Genomic DNA, 24,187 nt, shown 5'->3' with positions numbered 1-24,187 from the left:
TGTGTAGCATGACACCACCCTGGTGTTGTGTAGCATGATGTCACACTGGTGTTGCGTAGCATGACACCACCCTGGTGTTGTGTAGCATGATGTCATCCTGGTGTTGTGTAGCATGATGCCACCCTGGTGTTGTGTAGCATGATGCCATCCTGGTGTTGTGTAGCATGATGCCACCCTGGTGTTGTGTAGCATGACACCACCCTGGTGTTGTGTAGCATGATGCCACCCTGGTGTTGTGTAGCATGATGCCACCCTGGTGTTGTGTAGCATGATGCCACCCTGGTGTTGTGTAGCATGACGCCACCCTGGTGTTGTGTAGCATGACGCCACCCTGGTGTTGTGTAGCATGTTGCCACCCTGGTGTTGTGGAGCATGATGCCACCCTGGTGTTGTGTAGCATGACACCACCCTGGTGTTGTGTAGCATGAAGCCACCGTGGTGTTGTGTAGCATGACACCACACTGGTGTTGTGTAGCATGATGCCACCCTGGTGTTGTGTAGCATGATGCCACCCTGGTGTTGTGTAGCATGACGCCACCCTGGTGTTGTGTAGAATGACGCCACCCTGGTGTTGTGTAGCATGACGCCACCCTGGTGTTGTGTAGCAACACCCTGGTGTTGTGTAGCATGATGCCACCCTGGTGTTGTGTAGCATGACGCCACCCTGGTGTTGTGTAGCATGAAGCCACCGTGGTGTTGTGTAGCATGACACCACACTGGTGTTGTGTAGCATGATGCCACCCTGGTGTTGTGTAGCATGATGCCACCCTGGTGTTGTGTAGCATGACGCCACCCTGGTGTTGTGTAGAATGACGCCACCCTGGTGTTGTGTAGCATTTTGCCACCCTGGTGTTGTGTAGCATGATGCCACCCTGGTGTTGTGTAGAATGTTGCCACCCTGGTGTTGTGTAGCATGATGCCACCCTGGTGTTGAGTAGCACAATGCCACCCTGGTGTTGTGTAGCATTATGTCTCCCTGGTGTTGTGTAGTATGACGCCACCCTGGTGTTGAGTAGCATGATGCCACCCTGGTGTTGTGTAGCATGATGCCATCCTGGTGTTGTGTAGCATGACGCCACCCTGGTGTTGTGTAGCATGACTCCACCCTGGTGTTGAGTAGCATGACGCCACCCTGGTGTTGTGTAGCATGACTCCACCCTGGTGTTGAGTAGCATGACACCACCCTGGTGTTGTGTAGCATGACACCACCCTGGTGTTGTGTAGCATGACACCACCCTGGTGTTGTGTAGCATGATGTCACACTGGTGTTGCGTAGCATGACACCACCCTGGTGTTGTGTAGCATGACTCCACCCTGGTGTTGAGTAGCATGACGCCACCCTGGTGTTGGGTAGCATGACTCCACCCTGGTGTGGAGTAGCATGACACCACCCTGGTGTTGAGTAGCATGACGCCACCCTGGTGTTGGGTAGCATGACTCCACCCTGGTGTTGAGTAGCATAACACCACCCTGGTGTTGTGTAGCATGACACCACCCTGGTGTTGTGTAGCATGACACCACCCTGGTGTTGTGTAGCTTGATGTCACACTGGTGTTGTGTAGCATGACTCCACCCTGGTGTTGAGTAGCATGACGCCACCCTGGTGTTGGGTAGCATGACTCCACCCTGGTGTTGAGTAGCATGACACCACCCTGGTGTTGTGTAGCATGACACCACCCTGGTGTTGTGTAGCATGACACCACCCTGGTGTTGTGTAGCATGATGTCACACTGGTGTTGCGTAGCATGACACCACCCTGGTGTTGTGTAGCATGATGTCATCCTGGTGTTGTGTAGCATGATGCCACCCTGGTGTTGTGTAGCATGATGCCATCCTGGTGTTGTGTAGCATGATGCCACCCTGGTGTTGTGTAGCATGACACCACCCTGGTGTTGTGTAGCATGATGCCACCCTGGTGTTGTGTAGCATGATGCCACCCTGGTGTTGTGTAGCATGATGCCACCCTGGTGTTGTGTAGCATGACGCCACCCTGGTGTTGTGTAGCATGACGCCACCCTGGTGTTGTGTAGCATGTTGCCACCCTGGAATGTGGAGCATGATGCCACCCTGGTGTTGTGTAGCATGACGCCACCCTGGTGTTGTGTAGCATGAAGCCACCGTGGTGTTGTGTAGCATGACACCACACTGGTGTTGTGTAGCATGATGCCACCCTGGTGTTGTGTAGCATGACGCCACCCTGGTGTTGTGTAGCATGACGCCACCCTGATGTTGTGTAGAATGACGCCACCCTGGTGTTGTGTAGCATGACACCACCCTGGTGTTGAGTAGCATGACACCACCCTGGTGTTGTGTAGCATGATGCCACCCTGGTGTTGTGTAGCATGACTCCACCCTGGTGTTGTGTAGCATGACGCCACCCTGGTGTTGTGTAGCAACACCCTGGTGTTGTGTAGCATGATGCCACCCTGGTGTTGTGTAGCATGACGCCACCCTGGTGTTGTGTAGCATGAAGCCACCGTGGTGTTGTGTAGCATGACACCACACTGGTGTTGTGTAGCATGATGCCACCCTGGTGTTGTGTAGCATGATGCCACCCTGGTGTTGTGTAGCATGACGCCACCCTGGTGTTGTGTAGAATGACGCCACCCTGGTGTTGTGTAGCATGTTGCCACCCTGGTGTTGTGTAGCGTGTTGCCACCCTGGTGTTGTGTAGCGTGATGCCACCTTGGTGTTGTGTAGCATGATGCCACCCTGGTGTTGTGTAGCATGATGCCACCCTGGTGTTGTGTAGCATGATGCCACCCTGGTGTTGTGTAGCATGGTGCCACCCTAGTGTTGTGTAGCATGATGCCACCCTGTAGTTGAGTAGCATGATGCCACCCTGGTGTTGTGTAGCATGATGCCATCCTGGTGTTGTGTAGCATGATGTCACACTGGTGTTGCGTAGCATGACACCACCCTGGTGTTGTGTAGCATGACTCCACCCTGGTGTTGAGTAGCATGACGCCACCCTGGTGTTGGGTAGCATGACTCCACCCTGGTGTTGAGTAGCATGACACCACCCTGGTGTTGTGTAGCATGACACCACCCTGGTGTTGTGTAGCATGACACCACCCTGGTGTTGTGTAGCATGATGTCACACTGGTGTTGCGTAGCATGACACCACCCTGGTGTTGTGTAGCATGATGTCATCCTGGTGTTGTGTAGCATGATGCCACCCTGGTGTTGTGTAGCATGATGCCATCCTGGTGTTGTGTAGCATGATGCCACCCTGGTGTTGTGTAGCATGACACCACCCTGGTGTTGTGTAGCATGATGCCACCCTGGTGTTGTGTAGCATGATGCCACCCTGGTGTTGTGTAGCATGATGCCACCCTGGTGTTGTGTAGCATGACGCCACCCTGGTGTTGTGTAGCATGACGCCACCCTGGTGTTGTGTAGCATGTTGCCACCCTGGAATGTGGAGCATGATGCCACCCTGGTGTTGTGTAGCATGACGCCACCCTGGTGTTGTGTAGCATGAAGCCACCGTGGTGTTGTGTAGCATGACACCACACTGGTGTTGTGTAGCATGATGCCACCCTGGTGTTGTGTAGCATGACGCCACCCTGGTGTTGTGTAGCATGACACCACCCTGGTGTTGAGTAGCATGACACCACCCTGGTGTTGTGTAGCATGATGCCACCCTGGTGTTGTGTAGCATTACTCCACCCTGGTGTTGTGTAGCATGACGCCACCCTGGTGTTGTGTAGCAACACCCTGGTGTTGTGTAGCATGATGCCACCCTGGTGTTGTGTAGCATGACGCCACCCTGGTGTTGTGTAGCATGAAGCCACCGTGGTGTTGTGTAGCATGACACCACACTGGTGTTGTGTAGCATGATGCCACCCTGGTGTTGTGTAGCATGATGCCACCCTGGTGTTGTGTAGCATGACGCCACCCTGGTGTTGTGTAGAATGACGCCACCCTGGTGTTGTGTAGCATGTTGCCACCCTGGTGTTGTGTAGCGTGTTGCCACCCTGGTGTTGTGTAGCGTGATGCCACCTTGGTGTTGTGTAGCATGATGCCACCCTGGTGTTGTGTAGCATGATGCCACCCTGGTGTTGTGTAGCATGATGCCACCCTGGTGTTGTGTAGCATGGTGCCACCCTAGTGTTGTGTAGCATGATGCCACCCTGTAGTTGAGTAGCATGATGCCACCCTGGTGTTGTGTAGCATGATGCCACCCTGGTGTTGTGTAGCATGACGCCACCCTGGTGTTGTGTAGCATGATGCCACCCTGGTGTTGTGTAGCATGATGCCACCCTGTTGTTGTGTAGCATGATGCCACCCTGGTGTTGTGTAGCATGATGCCACCCTGGTGTTGTGTAGCATGACACCACCCTGGTGTTGTGTAGCATGATGTCACACTGGTGTTGCGTAGCATGACACCACCCTGGTGTTGTGTAGCATGATGTCATCCTGGTGTTGTGTAGCATGATGCCACCCTGGTGTTGTGTAGCATGATGCCACCCTGGTGTTGTGTAGCATGACTCCACCCTGGTGTTCGAGACACATGCATGCACACACACCCATATGCATTAACACAATGTACAGATTTTACACATAAGTATGTACAGTCATACATTCTACGATGTGCAGACACGGACACACAAAGTAAAGCACACACACATTACACAAGCATTCCAGACAGCCAGTGATGTCATGAGAATGCTCTCTCTCCACGTGCAGCAGCTTCTATCCCTGACATGGCATCAGCTGCACTGCTCCTAGAGTCATTCATCACACTCCCCTTTGTCCTCCAACACCCACCCCCCCTCTCTCTCTTCGTCTTTCTTCCACCCCTCTCCCTCTCTCCCTCCTTCCCACCCTCTATCTCTCCCCCTCACTTTATTTCTCTCTCTCTTTGGGCCACTTGGAGTCGCACCCCGCTTGTCCTCGTCTCCAGGGGACAATTTTTCATTCAGAGTCCTCCCCTCCGTCTTGGTGTGAGCGGTTCCTCTGCACCCTGTACCGACCGCCACTTTCTCCTCTCAATAAAGCCAATGCTATGCAGGCACAATATGCCACCCATACCACTCACTGACACCCCCACTTCCAGTTACTCATTTGCAAGGGTTTAATTTGATTCTGTCATAGGAAATCAGCATCAACTCTGAAGTGTGTGTGTGTGTGTGTGTGCGTGCGTGCGTGCGTGCGTGGGTGGGTGGGTGGGTGGGTGGGTGGGTGGGTGGGTGGGTGGGTGGGTGGGTGTGTGTGTGTGTGTGTGTGTGTGCGTGCGTGCGTGTGTGGCTGCTTTGGACCATCATTGTTCTGTTTTTAGTGTTCACAGAGAAATATGAGGTGTCAGTCTCGTCAATATTCCAGGGTGTTAAACTTCATGAATATCAGGAGTCCCAATATTTCACAGCACATCAACTCTCTGTCATAGAATCTATGCAAATGAAAAAGTCCTTGAATATAAGTTTGAATAACTACATATAGATAGCTCCTCTACAGTGCAAAGCACATCCTCTGAGCTCTAATGCATAGGTGGGTGGGAAGTACGGGTGAGGCCCTTTGCTGCACCCATGTGATGTACTGTATATTTACTGGGTGGAGTTGAGTGGCATTTTATACACTTTATTTCAAGACTACTTTGCCTCCAGCCATTTGAATCAACCTTGAAGCCTATTGAGTATAAGATAATATAATAATCAAACCCCCTGCAGACTTGAGAATTCCATGAGGTCACATTTGTCCTCCAGAGAAGGGAGAGTTTCTCAGTGATTGAATTTAAAGCCCTTCTCTCCATTGAACCTGCTAATATCTATCTGAGAGACCCTCACTGCATTAATTAACAAGAGTGCCGGAGTGGCGTGCCTTGAAGGACAAAGGAGGAAAGATTTCCCTGGACTCTCTCTCTCTGTAAGACAAACAGTCTGTGAACGTGAGTGAGTGAGTGAGTGAGTGAGTGAGTGAGCGAGCGAGTGAGTGAGTGAGTGAGTGAGTGAGTGAGTGAGTGAGTGAGTGAGTGAGTGAGTGAGTGAGTGAGTGAGCGTGCGTGCGCGTGCTTGCAGGTTTCCAGCAGGATCCTCCTATCATTGTAATGGTCGGTGAAACACATTCCGGTGACAGGGAATGCCTCAGCTTCACAGCACGTGTCAAGCTCATACAGCCATACAGACGTTGTGTTCGGTCATGGGGAACCAGCAACGTTTTGCTTGGGTTTAAGAAATGTTTGGAACTACTCACAAGGGAAATCTTCCAATACAGAATTCCAGACAGTCATTGCATTGGGGTTTGTGTGAATCTCTGCCTTAGTCTAGTGTTGTTCCTGAAAAACACATCTCAGAGGATTTTGCACGCACGGCACAAGCCAAGAACGTTCTCATGCCTGCAGGAACAAATATTGTGGTATCCCATGAGAAACACTTACACTGGGAAACTACAGTTAAAGTAACAACTAGATCACATTACCTTTCAAATGTGCACATACTCAGTTTCTATGACCGCTTATAGCAACTGTTATAATGCCCTCTACGTGTATCATAAGGCATTATGAATGCACTAATAAAACATATGTCTATGCTTTCCAAAATATGTGCCTCGTAGAAAGTGTCACCAGATTAATTTCTAATTGGATCATTGGACTGAACCGCTGACCAATAGCAGTAGCATTACAGCTTGGATTACAAACTGACATGGTCTGTTTCACCATTTGGTTGTTTCAACATTCAAAGCGTATCAGTTTGGAATCCAGGCTAGTAGTGTAAACCCCTGTCTAATTCTGTTGCTGCATCCTCTGCCTGATGAGACGATAATTAGCAATTAACTTCCCAGGTTTGTGCCTTCAGGGTAAATATCAAGGTCTAGTCTTGATGAAATAGTTCAGCCCCCCATGTGGTTGATTTACTGCTTCACTGTATTTCACTCTCTCCTTGTCAATTATATCTGCACTCTCTTCTTTCCTTCTTCTCTCTCTCGCCTTCTCTACATCCACCCCCCTCTCTTCCTCTATCCTTCCATTTCTCTCTCCTTCCCTCTCTCTCCAACTAGCTCAGTAGGAGCCAGGTGAGTTGGCATTATTCTGCAGTACCTGCCAGGCATCTAACGCCTCCTCTCACTCACTGAGCTAACCATATAAGTAATGCAAATACAGTACTCTGTCTTTTAATCAGGCGATCACAGCCACATTTCAAGAGAGAAAGAAGGACATTTTGGCTTTACCTGTGTTGTTTGTTTTTTTAGTGTTTTTTTTATGTGCAAGTAGAGATACTGGTGTGCAAAAGAGCAGAAAAGTAAATAAAATATGGGGATGTATGGGGATGAGGTAGGTAGATTGGATGGGCTATTTACAGATGTACTTGTGACACTGTTTCAGAGGGAGCAGCAACTTCCTAGCCTGGTCATGTCCGTTATTGCCGTCTTGCCAACTCCTATAGTTAACAATAAGACGGCAAAGATCTGGGACCAGGCTGGCAGCCTCCTGTGTTCTGCATATTATGCTGCTCAGTGTCTGTCTACATGGGTAGGCACTAGGCAGCATGCACGTGGGGATCGGATTGATGTTCCCATTGTGCAGAGCGGAACAGCAAGTATCACGCATGCACACACACACACACACACACACAGACAAACACTGATTAGGGAGACCCCTGTTGCCAAATCAAATGTCTTCAGGGGCTTCAGTCAAAGATTGCACATTTTTTCTGTCTGAGGAGGAGGTGATCTGGCACTCCATACACTTCTTTACTTCCTTTGTAGTTGTGATGGAACGCTATGCTATTTAATGGAGTAGGACTAGGCTATATGTACTGTATATTATTTTAAATTCAGCAGATGTATATCTGTGTTCTTACCAGCTTAGTGCTACCATGCCTTATGGTGGGCCCTTTGGTGTATCATGTGAGAAGTCTATAAGTCTGTAATTGATGCTTCATTATTTTACGGTACACTCTCTTCTCATAGCATCCTGTAGAGCCTGTGTTTTTACAACATTTCACAGTTTCCTAGAAGGTTGAATGGAAGTTGATAAACTGCCTTCCTGTCATTATTTGCCAGATTTTTTATACTCCCAGTTGTTATTAGTGTAATAATAAGGAATTATCCTTGACCGCGCCCACAAATTGGGGAAAACCAACATTCTTTCTTATTGATCCACATTATAAAAGAGGCAACTTCTTCGTTGATTTTATTTGTTATACAGAAATGACAAAAGCTGCTGAAAAGCTGCTGTGTTGATCAATGAACACGTAGCCAGGTGTAAAAACCCGATACTTCATGTAGCTATGTGTGTGGAAAACATTTCATCACAGGCGTTGTGTCTTTAGTATCATTAAAGGTGAAGACTGTTTATCATCAAATCAATTCTCTGTAATTATTAGTACGTGATTAAACTAATCATGTAAATGTAATTAACTAGGAAGTCGGGGCACAATGGAAAATCTTCAGATTGCAAAGCTATACTTTTCCGAATATAACTCTTCAGATATTTTACTATCTTATCAATTAGTCTTCTATTAATGAATTATTCTTTACCTTACGTCTCATTTCGTACAATTCTTGGTTATTTGCATGAACCCAGCCTAAATTATGAATCATCCATACACCATTTGGCTTAATCATTTATTTACTAACTAAATCATCACAGAAATGCATACCAAACAACAACAATGATAGGGAAGATCCCCTAGTGGGCTAAACTGATATGACGGCTTGGTATACAATGAAAAGGGGGTGTGGACCGATAAAGGAGTGGGAAAGACAAAATGGATCATTTCACACAGTGGATAATTATATTAATTGAAATGCTAATTCTTTGCACATGAACGCTCGCTCATTCGGGAATAATTGCAATCAATATATTTACACCCATATGTTGTTGTTGTCTTCTCTGTTGGAATCGTTGGTCAGTCTGCTGGAGAGTCAGTTCATCAGAGAGTCTCTGGTTACTCATGGTGGTAGCTCTATTGGCGGCTCCTGTTGGTATCTGTTGTAATGGATACGTCAGGCGTCCATTGTTCTTAGAGTCGATGTTTCGGCGGTATTCGCATCCCAGATTTTGTCAAGCCCTGACCTGAGTATTCTTTGTTTTCTTTATATATTTTGGTTAGGTCAGGGTGTGACATGGGTGATGTATGTGTTTTTGTACTGTCTAGGGTTTTTTGTAGGTTTATGGGGTTGTTTACCATCTAGGTGTTTATGTATGTCTATGGTTGCCTAGATTGGTTCACAAACCCTTCTCAAACCCTTGCAATTAGAGGCAGCTGTTTATCGTTGTCTCTGATTGGGAACCATATTTAGGCAGCCATCCTCTTTGGGTATTTTGTGGGTTATTGTCTATGTGATGTTGCATGTTAGCACTCAGTTGCTATAGCGGTCACGGTTGTCGTTTTGTATAGTTTGTTTAGTGTTTGTCTTCATTAATAAATAGAAGATGTATTCATATCACGCTGCACCTTGGTCTCCTCAATACGACGATCAGATTTACATCATTTCTAGCTGCAGATTCTACCTAATTAGTATCTAAGATTTGCTCTTATTCTGTAGGAATCAATAGTCTCAGAGTTTCACCATTTCTAGCAGTGTAGCCAATACGCCATGTGGTATGGTTTTCTAGTCTTGGTACTCAACCATTGCAACCACAGCTCACACTGGGGGTTTGCTTAGTCTGAAGAGGATTTCCTCGGGAGGGGGTTTCATTTGTAACAATAAAAAAGGGCGGTTCCATGACGCCTGATCATGTCTGTGCTCACAGGGGCGTGGCCAATGACTTAGTTAAACTTTACAGTGAATACAATTCTTTCGTTCTAAAGGTTAACATCACATTACATCATTTCACAAATAGTTTCATCTTTACTCATTCATTTTATACAAGAATTAGATGCAAACTCCATAATTGAGAAATGCACACATTCAGAGATTTAGTTATGTGTATTTCCTGTCCTCCATGAGGTCACCAAATGACACACACTCATCATACCTGTCCCTTAAGTGTCCACGGACCCTTCCCACATTCTCACAAGTGGACATATAGTTTCATTCTCACATTTTGGGGATTTAGGAGTTTGGTTACGTGAAATACTTTGTTCACTCTGTGGTCTCTCTCTCTGCATGACCAAGGGGAGAGAGACTCCATCAGGAATGTATGGCTTGAGATAACAGAACCTGGGAGTAGGAGAGCGTGAGAGAGAGGGGGAAGCAACGATCTACACCCAGAAAGGGCCACGTCATGACACACGTAAGAAATGTAACTTGTTTAGTTCAGTCTGTTTGTAACTCCACTCACTTCTTGTAGCTAGCACTCACTCGCTCAAGTGGCTGCTAGCATCCTCATGAAAAGGGGCATGAGAGAAGCCCTACAATATTAGCTTTTTGTAAGTAGTGAGAATGCTAGGGAGCAGGCAATGTTGAAAATTAATCTTTAGTCGTGTTGTACTTTTCTTAAATGTAGTTTTGTAATGACTAAAACAAGCAGACAACAAGAAAATTGCATTTTGAAAAAGGATTAAGTTTTTGCTGTGGGCCAATGGAGTAACCTAGGTAACCACAGGTTGTTGTCCCCACAGGAGGCCAGGGTCACGAGATTCTACCTAATACCAACTGGGTCTATATGCCAGTTCCTGTGAAGTAGAGATACAATCGCCTGCTGTAGCAGCTGGATGCATCTCCCCATGCTTGATCTGGCAATAAAACACTTCCTCTCTTCTGGATTCCAGATTTTAATGAACAATCAGACCTGTCTCCAGGGCCAACCTTCACAAATTGCTTTTGCCAACAGAGACAATAGAGGCCAGAGACTCGGGCTGACCTGACCGATGAGCTAGCCTGTCGATCAGTAGCAGTGTTTGTGCGTGTGCGTGCACGTGTCTGCTCAGACAGAGGATGACAGAGTGGGAAGGAACATTATAGAGATTAAGGAGGATGAGTTAATCATTTGCACCTGACCTTCTGAGTCAGTGAGACACCTGGCAAAATGAATTGATATGCAAACGCAACGCATTAATATATGTACCTGCAGCCTCCTAACAAAATATCAAGTAATATTCATCAGGTTGTTATTGTAAGAAAAATGTTTCATGAATGATGTTTGGAGTCTCATAAGTCGAACCCCACCCAGTGTTTCAAAATGTATGATTGTTGCTCACGTATGCATTGTTTAAAACTACAGCTGAATCTGTCTTCAATGACAAATCTGCCATGGAGATTTGGTGATGGGAGTAGGGATATTAGAAATTCTATCTCGTATAAATGGCTGCTATGCTTTACTTGACTGCAACACAAAAATAATCATGTTTTCTCACAAACAACAACTCCACATTCAAAAAGATGCAAAAACACCTTTTCATTACAAGCATTACAGTAGTGAGTTTCTCCTCTCTCTCTGATCTAGTCGTGGCTCAGTCAGGGCTACTGAGAGGGAGCTGGAAAAGAGAAAACAACACATTCTCAGCATCATCCCTTTCACAGAAAGCCATTTGATCTGTAGATACACTTTTCAATGGGCTAAATGTCCCAGCATGGCTGTATGAAACAAAGAGAGCCCATTAATAAGGATGGGTAAGCTCAGGAAAACTCAATGAAGCGCAGCTAAAAAAAGTATTTAAGCCTCACCAGTGGCGCAGTGGTCTAAGGCACTGCATCACAGTGCTAGCTGTGCCACTGGGTTCACAGTGCTAGCTGTGCCACTGGGTTCACAGTGCTAGCTGTGCCACTGGGTTCGTGCCCGGGAGACCCATGGGGCGGCGCACAATTGGTCCAGCGTCGACCGCGTTAGGGGAGGGTTTGGTCAGCAAGGATGTCCTTGTCCCATTGTGCACTAGCGACTCCTGTGGCGGGCCGGGTGCAGTGCATGCTGACATGGTCGCCAGGTGTACAGTGTTTCCTCTGACACATTGGTGCGGCTGTCTTCTGGGCTAAGTGGGCATTGTGTCAAGAAGCAGGGCGGCTTGGTTGGGTTGTGTTTCGGAGGACGCACGGCTCTAGACCTTCACCTCTCCCGAGTCTGTGCAGGAGTTGCAGTGATGAGACAAGACTGTAACTACCAATTGGATATTATGAAAATTGGGTAGAAAAAGGGGTAATAAAATTACAAAATAAAAAATATTTAAAAGCAAAAAGTTTCAAAACACTATAGCCACCAGTTTTTCACATTCGTGTTTTTTAATCAGAAAATATTGGGTACCTTCATGTGTCTGTAAAATATTACTGTTCTCATATTTTTTATCTATACATTTTAGATGTGTATTCAAATGGATTTTGTTGCAAAATGATGTTCGTATCCTGTATATTTGAACGTGATATGTGGTTGTCTCTTTTAGCTACATTAAGATGAATCCACTAACTGTATCTACTAAATGACTATGGGTGTGTTCGTAAATTTAATCTGTAGTGCCAGAGCTTGCTCAGGGTGAGCGCTGGGCATTCGTAAATTTAATCTGTAGTGCCAGAGCTTGCTCAGGGTGAGCGCTGGGCATTCGTAAATTTAATCTGTAGTGCCAGAGCTTGCTCAGGGTGAGTGCTGGGCATTCGTAAATTCAGAGCGTTGTCAGATTGTCCGGTCATAATTTCTGAGCATTTCGCTTTCAGAGCACACACTGTCACTTGACGCTCTGGCTGAGGAGTAAGGTTGATCCAAGCGTTCTGACCTCACAACGGCAGTCAAGCACCCAAGCTAACTGGCTAAAGTTAGCTTGCTTACTAGCTATTTCCAAACACAATGAGAGAACACCCCACTCTGACCATTTTACTCCTCTAGCAGAGCTGGTTAGGGTGTTTTCATGTTATCCAGAGAGTTGGTGACTGTAACTGTGCTCCTGGCAACAATTGAATTACTTTTTTTGCCAACATTTACTGACACCGGTCATACTCAACAGGTGTTGTGTGTTTGTAAATTCATCAGTTATTCTGCGCTCTGGAATGCTCAGATGAGAGTGTTCTGAAAACGAAGTAGATAGCCAGAGTGAATTTACTAACACACCCTAAAATGGCCAATGTAAATATTTGACATACAGATCTCATATTACTGTTTTGATTAATTTATGATTAATCTACATTTTAAAGTATTGACGTCACAAAATGTATAATTTGTACAGTTCTTTATAAAAAAATGGAGTGATTTGTTACATTTGACTGTGTAAAACCAACTAGTGCTACTTTTTTCTCAGAGAGTGATGCGGATATATAGCACTTTGCAACAAAACATGATTTTTTGTCTCTCTGAAATGAAATCATCAAGAGATAGATTTCAAACAAATACATGTCTGTAATTTAAATAACCTCATGCCATGATTAGATGTGGAAAATACATGTCTGTAATTTAAATAACCTCATGCATGATTAGATGTGGAAAATACATGTTTGTAATTTAAATAACCTCATGCCATGATTAGATGTGGAAAATACATGGCTGTAATTTAAATAACCTCATGCCATGATTAGATGTGGAAAATACATTTCTGTAATTTAAATAACCTCATGCCATGATTAGATGTGGAAAATACATTTCTGTAATTTAAATAACCTCATGCCATGATTAGATGTGGAAAAAACACATCAATCTCTTTCATAAGTTCTTTAAACAATCAAAGTAAATTTACCAATATTTCTGGAAATGGGTATATAGCGTTATGGAATGAAACTCTTCAAATATTATTTGAACCCAGGTATGATAAGTTCTAGTATTAAACATTATAAAACTCTAACCTTGTTGGGTGCTGATAATCCATCAGTGAGGCACCCCAAATCCATTTGGCAACCCTGGGAGCCACACCCCCTGGGCCACCTGTGTCCCCCCCTCAAACATGCTCCACTCTGCCCTGTACCTTGCGTGAGTCGCATCCCCGCTCTCCCCTCCCATGTCCACCAGCTCCATACGCAGCATCATGTCTCTCCTCCATTGGGCCAGAAACAACTGGGACGCTTCACCACTAAGATAGCTGGAAAGACCAGTATAGCTGGACCCCAGGCACGGGAAACATGGAGGGGCCTGCACCACCTCCTCATCCTCCTCGTGCCTCTCCTCAGCCTGTGGGGATAAAGGGACATCCACCAATCCTATTGGTTTATCTGGCTGTCCGTCATTAGAGGAGTCTGTGTTCCAAGGGCTCCCATTGGTTGAGTCTGAGCTGTCCAGGCACTGTGTGACCTCTGATAGGGAGATGTCCCTGTGTGGCTTGTGTCTGCTGAGGGTGAGATAGCGCAGCGAGGTGAGACAACCAGTAAGCGCCGACCACACATCCTGTATTTTCAGCACAGACAATTGGCTGTCACATGTTCTCTTGTCTTCTTTGTCCTTCTCTTTAGACAGTTTACATTTCGTCTCTAGATCTGACTTAACCATCTCTTTGTCTGTCACAAGTCTATTTGTGTCCTTTGTCGACAGTCCGTCTTTCATATTCCGTGTCTGGGATGGGTTTTCTGCTTTTCCCCGGAAGCAGACACAGCTGAACCTCCGGCCTTTCTTCATCATAGTCACCACAAGAAGAAAGAGCTCCCTGATGAAGCTGCCTGCTACTGTACAGAGCTGCGATGAAACAAATGTGGAATGAATCTTACCACAGATACACAACACCCTGTGAGCATTGCCTGCCCTGCTGGTCCTTTATGACATAATCACTGCATCAGTGACAGTGACACATCTCAAATGGAAATGTGGAGGATTTCACAGATAGAAGAACCCTGATAATGCTTTAATGTTCTATTCCCATCAGTGAGTGCCTTGAAGGACTGTGATGTCACATTGGATGATGTCATCATACAGGACAAAACCTCCACTAAGAAAGAGTAATGATTCTTTGGTTTAATGGTTTATGTTTATGTCATGGTTAAGCTAGTTTGAGGGGAACAAAAAGTCACTCCTCCCCATAAAACAAACAAACAATATGAATAAGCATGTCTTTACCAGTGAAATAAGGCTTTTGTCTATCGTCCAACAGGCACCATTTTCTAACATATGATTCAATATGAATACTATTGGGTGTTATTGATTATACTGTGAATCATTTCCATTTCCCTATAAATATGGCACATCACAACAGTACAGTGCTGTATGTGTCAGTGTCTGTACGGTTGTTCATAGATATGATATGTAAAACAGCAGCTGTACTGAAAGCAAATACAGGTTTTATATACCTGATTTATGATTGTATGGATCAGATGTTGCTTCTCTGTGTACCAGAGGTAATTACTACACAGACAGGTCTCATGTTGCTTCTCTGTGTATCAGAGGTGTGTAATAGCCAGACAGGTCTCATTTTGCTTCTCTGTGTATCAGAGGTAATTACTACCCAGACAGGTCTCATGTTGCTTCTCTGTGTATCAGAGGTGAGTAATAGCCAGACAGGTCTCATGTTGCTTCTCTGTGTATCAGAGGTGTGTAATAGCCAGACAGGTCTCATGTTGCTTCTCTGTGTATCAGAGGTGTGTACTACCTAGACAGGTCTCATGTTGTTTCATGATGAGGTCCCTGGATATCAATCTCTGACTGATTGGATTCTGATTACACTCTGTGTGTATGCTGCAATCCACACACATACACACACACACACACACACACACACACCCTTGGGATTTACAGTAGCATCGCCGGAATCATTTACTGTCCCCCCTGCTTGCAGTGGACTACATCAGAGCTGATGGCAGAATGAAACCATTCCTCCTACAGCCCTGCACCAAATACATTGGACATTCTGAATAATTCAACTTGGAAGAGATCATATAAATACATTGGATGGGTGCAGGTTAGCACTAGCTAGTTTATATGTGATGTATTGAGAGGCTGTCTCTGTGGGTGCAGGTTAGCACTAGCTAGTTTATATTTGATGTATTGAGAGGCTGTCTCTGTGGGTGCAGGTTAGCACTAGCTAGTTTATATTTGATGTATTGAGAGGCTGTCTCTGTGGGTGCAGGTTAGCACTAGCTAGTTTATATTTGATGTATTGAGAGGCTGTCTCTGTGGGTGCAGGTTAGCACTAGCTAGTTTATATGTGATGTATTGAGAGGCTGTCTCTGTGGGTGCAGGTTAGCACTAGCTAGTTTATATGTGATGTATTGAGAGGCTGTCTCTGTGGGTGCAGGTTAGCACTAGCTAGTTTATATGTGATGTATTGAGAGGCTGTCTCTGTGGGTGCAGGTTAGCACTAGCTAGTTTATATGTGATGTATTGAGAGGCTGTCTCTGTGGGTGGAGGTTAGCACTAGCTAGTTTATATGTGATGTATTGAGAGGCTGTCTCTGTGGGTGGAGGTTAGCACTAGCTAGTTTATATGTGATGTATTGAGAGGCTGTCTCTGTGGGTGCAGGTTAGCACTAGCTAGTTTATATGTGATGTATTGAGAGGCTGTCTCTGTGGGTGCAGGTTAGCACTAGCTAGTTTATATTTTATGTATTGAGAGGCTGTCTCTGTGGGTGCAGGTTAGCACTAGCTAGTTTATATGTGATGTATTGAGAGGCTGTCTCTGTGGGTGCAGGTTAGCACTAGCTAGTTTATATTTTATGTATTGAGAGGCTGTCTCTGTGGGTGCAGGTTAGCACTAGCTAGTTTATATTTTATGTACTGCTCTCGGACTGTGGCTTCTGCACCACTGGAATAAATAACTCATCACAATAAGCGCCTACCTTGTTTTATACTGATGTTGCAGCCAGATGCACAAAGAGCTCGTCCTGAGAGTTAAAGCAGCAAAAGCAAATGATGTATTTATTATTATAAACAATGTGAGTAGTGTATGCCATGTCAAGACAGCTCCAGTGACTTGGATGCCTTGGGATAATCTGAACACATAATTGAAAGGAATGTCGTCACGGTAAACGTTGTAGTAAATCTGCGGTGACGCTGCTGACGATGACATGGCAATATGTTTCACTGGCAAACATCTTTGTCATGTCCCTGAGGGAGAACAGGAGAATAAACTGTGTTGAGGCTTCTGGTGTGTGTGTGTGTGTGTGTTGTGTTGTGAGGTGTGTGTGTGTGTGTGCGTGCTTGTCCCTGGTGGTGTCAGTGTGAGGGTCTGTCTGTTGACTGGAACTAGTCCCTGGGAGACTGTGATCTGCAGTTCACTTCCCAAATCCGCTCTCTTCTATCATCTGGCAGTGTTGGATAGCCATTCATCTGAATGAGATGAAAACTGCCTCCCAAATGGCACCCTATTCCATATATAGGACCAGTCAAAAGTTTGCACACACCTACTCATTCAAAGGTTTTTCTTTATTTTTACAATTTTCTACAATTAAATAACACATATGGAATCATGTAGTAAACAAATAAGTGTTAAACAAATCAAAATATATTTTATATTTGATTCATCAAAGTAGCCACCCTTTGCCTTAATCACTCTGCGGTCCAACTCATCCCAAACCATCTCAATTGGGTTGAGGTTGGGTGATTACAAAACTGAAAGCACGAACCACTGATTTTAATCATGGCAAGGCAACCAGAAACATGACTGAATAAAAACAGTGTAGCTATTCCCTCCACAAGGCAATCAAACAAGCTAAGCGACAGTATAGAGACAAAGTAGAGTCGCAATTCAACGGCTCAGACACGAGGTATGTGGCAGGGTCTACAGTCAATCACGGATTACAAAAAGAAAACCAGCCCCGTCGCGGACACGAACGTCTTGCTCTCAGACAAATTAAACATCTTCTTTGCTCGCTTTGAGGACGATATGGTGCCACTGACACAGCCCGCTACCAAAACCTGCGGGCTCTCCTTCACCGTGGCCAACGTGAGTAAAACATTTAAACGTGTTAACCTCGCAGCGCTGCCGGCCCAGACGGCATCCCTACCCGCGTCCTCAGAGCATGCGCAGACCAGTTGCCTGCTGTGTTTACGGACATATTCAATCAATCCCTATCCCAGTCTGCTGTTCCCACATTCTTCAAGTGGGCCACCATTGTTCCTGTTCCCAAGAAAGCTAAGGTAACTGAGCTAAACGACTAGCACTTCCGTCATCATGAAGTGCTTTGAGAGACCAGTCAAGGATCATATCACCTCCACCCTACCTGACACCCTAGACCCACTCCAATTTGCTTACCACCCCAATAGGTACACAGATGATGCAATCACACCGCACACTGTCTTAACCCATCTGGACAAGAGGGATACCTATGTAAGAATGCTGTTCATCAATTACAGCTCAGCATTTAACACTATAGTACCCTCCAAACTCGTCACTAAGCTCGAGACCGTGGGTCTCGACCCCTCCCTGTGCAACTGGGTCATGGACTTCCTGACGGGCCGCCCCCAGGTGGTGAGGGTAGGAAACAACATCTCCACCCCGCTGATCCTCAACACTGGGGCCCCACAAGGGTGCGTTCTCAGCCCTCTCCTATACTCCCTGTTCACCCATGACTGCATGGCCATGCACGCCTCCAACTCAATCATCAAGATTGCAGACGACACTACAGCGGTAGGCTTGATTACCAACAACAACGAGATGGCCTACAGGGAGGAGGTGAGGGCCATCAGAGTGTGGTGTCAGGAAAATAACCTCACACTCAACGTCAACAAAACAAACAAGCTGATTGTGGACTTCAGGAAACAGCAGAGGGAGCACTCCCTTATCCACATCGATGAGACAGTAGTGGAGAAGGTGGAAAGTTTTAAGTTCCTCGGCGTACATATAAGGGACAAACTGAAATGGTCCACCCACACAGACAGAGTGGTAAAGAAGGCGCAACAATTTGGCTTGTCAGCGAGAACACTCACAAACTTCTACAGATGCACAATCGAGAGCATCCTGTCGGGTGCATCACCGCCTGTTGCGGCAACTGCTCCACCTACATCCGTAAGGCTCTCCAGAGGGTAGTGACGTCTGCAAAATGCATCACCGGGGGAAAACTACCTGCCCTCCAGGACACCTACACCACCCGATGTCACAGGCAGGCCAAAAAGATCATCAAAGACAACAACCACCCGAGCCACTGCCTGTTCTCCCCGCTATCATCCACAAGGCGAGGTCAGCACAGGACCATCAAAGCTGGGACCGAGAGACTGAAAAAAAGCTTCTATCTCAAGGCCATCAGACTGTTAAACAGCCATCACTAACATTGAGTGGCTGCTGCCAACATACTGACTCAAATCTATAGCCACTTTAATAATTAAAAATGTATTTTTTTTTATCACTAGTCACTTTAAGCAATGCCGCTTTATATAATGTTTACATGCGCTACATTACTCATCTCATATGTATATACTGTACTCTATACCATCTACTGCATCTTGCCTATGCTGCACAGCCATCGCTCATCCATATATTTATATGTACATATTCTTATTCATTCCTTTACAGTTGTGTGTGTATAAGGTAGTTGTTGTGAAATTGTTAGATTACTTGTAAGATATTACTGCACGGTCGGAACTAGAAGCACAAACATTTCACTACACTCGCATTAACATCTGTGTCATGTTCTGACCTTAGTTCCTTTGTTTCGGCGAATGGAGTTGGCATGATGATCAAGGAAGCCCAAGAGGCAGCCCCCAAAATTTCTTGGGGTGGGGCACACGGGGAGTGCTAAGATAAGTCAGGTCGGAGAGCGAGAGGAACCGGGCAGGCACCGTGTTAAGCCATGAGGCGCACGGTGTCCCCGGTGCATGTGCATAGCCCGGTGCGGTACATTGCAGAGCCTCGTATCGGCCAGGCTAGAGTGGGCATCGAGCCAGGTGCCATGAAGCCGGCTCAGCACATCTGGTCTCCAGTGCGTCTCCTCTGGCCGGTGTACATGGCACCAGCCTTACGTATGGTGTCCCCGGTTCGCCAGCACAGCCCAGTGCGCGCTATTCCACCTCGCCGCACTGGCCTGGCTACGGGGAGCATTCAACCAGGTAAGGTTGGGCAGGCTTGGTGCTCAAGAGCTCCAGTGCGCCTTCATGATCCGGTCTACCCGGTGCCACCTCCATGCACCAGCCCTCCGGTGTCAGCCCCCCGCACCTGGCTGTCTCTCCGTCTTTTCCCTACGGGTGCTCCCGCCTGTCCAGCGCTGCCAGAGCATTCCTCCTGCCCAGCGCTGCCAGAGCCTCCCAGCTGCCCTGAGCTGCCAGTCTCCCGTCTGTCCTGAGCTGCCAGAGTCTCCCGTCTGTCCTGAGCTGCCAGAGTCTCCCGTCTGTCCTGAGCTGCCAGAGTCTCCCGTCTGTCCTGAGCTGCCAGAGTCTCCCGTCTGTCCTGAGCTGCCAGAGTCTCCCGTCTGTCCTGAGCTGCCAGAGTCTCCCGTCTGTCCTGAGCTGCCAGAGTCTCCCGTCTGTCCTGAGCTGCCAGAGTCTCCAGTTTGTCCTGAGCTGCCAGAGCCGCCAGTCTGTCCTGGGCTGCCAGAGCCGCCAGTCTGTCCTGAGCTACCAGAGCCGCCAGTCTGTCCTGAGCCGTCAGTCAGCCAGGTGCTGCCAGAGCCATCAGTCAGCCAGGACCTGCCAGAGCCGTCAGTCAGCCAGGAGCTGCCAGAGCCATCAGTCAGCCAGGAGCTCCCAGAGCCGCCTGTCACTCCGGTGATGCCAGAATCGCCCTTCACTTCGGAGCTGCCGGAGTCTCCCGCCTGTCCGGCGCTGCCGGAGTCGTCCTTCACTCCGGTGCTGCCGGAATCTCCCATCCATTCGGGACCCGTGGCTAGGGTCCCCAGTCTGAGGTCGGCGGCGAGGGTCGCCGCTCTTAAGAGGCGGTTAAGGAGGCGGAGAAAGAGTATGGTGGAGTGGGGTCCAGGTCCCGCGCCAGAGCCGCCACCGCAGACAGACTCCCACCCAGACCCTCCTCTATAGGTTCAGGTTTTGCCGCACCTTTGGGGGGGGGGGTTCTGTCACGTTCTGACCTTAGTTCATTTGTTTCATCTTTTGTTTTTTAGTATGGTCAGGGCGTGAGTTGGGTGGGTTGTCTATGTTAGTTTGTCTATGATTTTCTGTTTCTGTGTTTGGCCTGTAATGGTTCTCATTCAGAGGCAGCTGTCAATCGTTGTCCCTGGTTGAGAACCATATTTCGGTAGCCTGTTTTCCATTGTGTTTTGTGGGTGGTTGTTTCCTGTTTGGTGTTTTTGTTTCACCTTTCAGGACTGTTTGTTGTTTTTGTCTAGTGTTGCCTATTTCATTAAATAATATAAACACTTACCACGCTGCACCTTGGTCCTCCTCTCCTTCCTCAGACGACAAGCGTTACAATCTGCTAACCATGTGTATGTGACCAATAAAATTGGATTTGATTTTTGATTGTGGAGGCCAGGTCATCTGATGTACCACTCCATCACTCTCCTTCTTGGTCAAATAGCCCTTACACAGCCTGGAGGTGTGTTGGGTCAGTGTCAAGTTGAAAAACAAATGATAGTCCCATTATGCGCAAACCAGATGGGATGGCGTATCACTGCAGAATGCTGGTTAAGTGTGCCTTGAATTCAAAATAAATCACTGACAGTGTCACCAGCAAAGCACCCCACACCATCACACCTCCACCTCCATGCTTCATGGTGGGAACCACACATGCAGAGATCATCCGTTCACCTACTCTGCTTCTCACAAAGACACGGCGGTTGGAACCAAAAATCTCAAATTTGGACTGATCAGACCAAAGGACAGATTTCCACTGGTGTAATGTCCATTGCTCGTGTCTCTTGGCCCAAGCAAGTCTCTTCTTCTTATTGCAGCAATTCGACCATGAAGGCCTGATTCATGCAGTCTCTTCTAAACAGTTGATGTTGAGATGTGTCTGTTACTTGAACTCTGTGAAGCATTTATTTGGGCTGCAATTTCTTAGGCTGGTAATTCTAATGAACTTATCGTTGAAGAAACTTTCAAAGTTCTTTACATTTTCCAGATTGACTGACCTGTCATTTCACTTTGCTTATTTGTGCTGTTCTTGACATATTATGGACTTGGTCTTTTACCAAATAGGGCTATCGTCTGTATACCAACCCTACCTTGTCACAACACAACTGATTGGCTCAAATGCATTAAGAAGGAAAGAAATTCCACAAATTAACTTTCAACAAGGCTCACCTGTTAATTGAAATGTATTCCAGGTGACTACCTCATGAAGCTGGTTGACAGAATGCCAAGAGTGTGCAAAGCTGTTATCAAGACAAAGGTTGGTTACTTTGAAGAATCTCAAATATAAAATATGTTTTGATTTGTTTAACACTGTTTTGGTTACAGTGTTAAAATAGTGAAAATAAAGAAAAACCCTTGAATGAGTAGGTGTCCAAACTTTTAACTGGTACTGTATAGTGCACTACTTTTGACCTGAGCCCCATGGGCCCTGGTCAAAAGTGGTGAAATAAATAGACAATATGGTGTCATTTAGGACACAAGCAGCCCAAATCAAAAGAGAATACAAAGAGATTCAATGTATGTGATTTGCAATCCATTTAGGTGAAACAGCATTAGACTAGCTGCATCAGAAGTGAACACTGATTGTTTCTGACCGGCAGACTCGATGGGCGGCCCAGGCCAAGCTCGCTGATGTTCTTTGGCAGGGTGCAGGAGGTCAGACGGTTGGCTGAACTGAACACCACACTGATACATTGACAACACAATTCAGTTCAAGCTGGGATGTGTCACTCACTCTCAGCCAGGGTTGGACTCAATTCAAACCGAAGGAAGTCAATTCAGGAAGTGATTTGAATTTAAAATTCAGACATTTTAAAACTTTTGAAATTAATAGCTTCTACTTTTCATTTTATTAAGAAGCCATTGGAAATAAATGCCCTTTTTTCGAGTATTGAATTGTAACTTTAGTTTTCTTACTGAATTGACTGCCTTCAATTCAAATTGAGTACAACCCTGCTCTCAGCTAGGCTTTCATGTTTTAATACATATTACATTTCTCCTGTTATCCTATTTTCATGTCAGTAGAACTGAGGATCAAATACCAATTTATACAGTCATTGTCACACACAGTCATTTATTTGCAAAGCAATATATATTCAGACTTGGTGGAGGACATGATGTGGCAAAATGTCCCTCTCTGTGAAAATGGTAGAAATTCGACTTACAAAGTTAGATGGGAAAATATCATAGAAAATAATAAATACTACATTTGCATCCAGCTGCCATGCAACTTCGACGGACTCAAATTGTATTTTTATGTCAGTATGGTTGGAGGTCGTTGACAGAGTCACCACCGACCTATAATCACACACACGCACACACACACACACACACACACACACACACACACACACACACACACACACACACACTGCGTTTCTTTCTATTGATTTCATGCATGTCAACATGTGAATATAGGGCTTGTGTTTCTCTGTGGGAACGACTGCATTTCATTATAACCATCCCATAACTGTATGATATGTTTCCATATTATAGTGCCTGTCATCAAGGGAGCTTTACAGAAACAAATAAAATCATGCTCACCTTTCTTTATTAGATCTTACTAGTGAAGACCACAAGATGTAATTAAGAGTGGTTGCGGAAAGGTGACTTTGACTAACAGGTAGGGAGCGAATATAACTGGGGAAGCCTCAGAAACAACCACATGTTTAGTGCTCAACCAGTCTACCTGTCAAATGATTTATCCAGGTCTCATTCTGCACATGCTTGTCTGACTTACACAGTAGGCTACAGAGCGTCAACAACATAGAGACAGGTTGTAGGCCTATACCTAGCTCGATCCAACGTACTGGAATAGACTGCTCACTGGGCACACGGCAAGGGTGTGCATTGGGAAATAACAATGGGAGATTTTTGCATTGAACATTTGAAAGTAAGCACAGAAATAAATGGTTGGGGTGCACATAGTCCTCTACTGCTGCTATTTCTGATCACTAGCCTATTTCAATGCATTATTAATTCATATGCAGCTCTCAACTTACAACTCAAGCCACTCTATACCAGCTATTTCCATGGATAGTCAACTCTTATCAAGCAGGTGAAAGACCCATAGACTTATGAGAGGTCCAACGAGCTGCACTCTGGAGAAAACCCCAGAAGGGGGCGCCTCTGTTGTCCTCATCATGCATTGTAGCCACGAGATGGTCTCGTTTGAATATGGTATGTGCTATTCGGACTCCTTGGGATATCCCTACCCCATTGAAATGTAAATGGTTAAGGTTAGTTATAGGTAAGGGTTATGGCTATGGTAGGGGTTTAAGTTTGGGGTTAGGACAGGGGTGTTGAACAAATTTTGCCCTGGGGGCCGCATTCGGTCTTCAAGGAGATCTGGAGTGCCGCACTGAAAATATTTTATATTTCCTTGACTCTAAATAGTCAAAAATGTATCCTCTATCCATCATGTTTTGAATGTTCTATTCTCCCTGAC

This window comes from Oncorhynchus masou, chromosome 13 (genome assembly GCF_036934945.1).
Source record: "Oncorhynchus masou masou isolate Uvic2021 chromosome 13, UVic_Omas_1.1, whole genome shotgun sequence".
NCBI classification, from domain to species: Eukaryota; Metazoa; Chordata; class Actinopteri; order Salmoniformes; family Salmonidae; genus Oncorhynchus; species Oncorhynchus masou.
Note: the sequence above shows the minus strand (reverse complement) of the source record.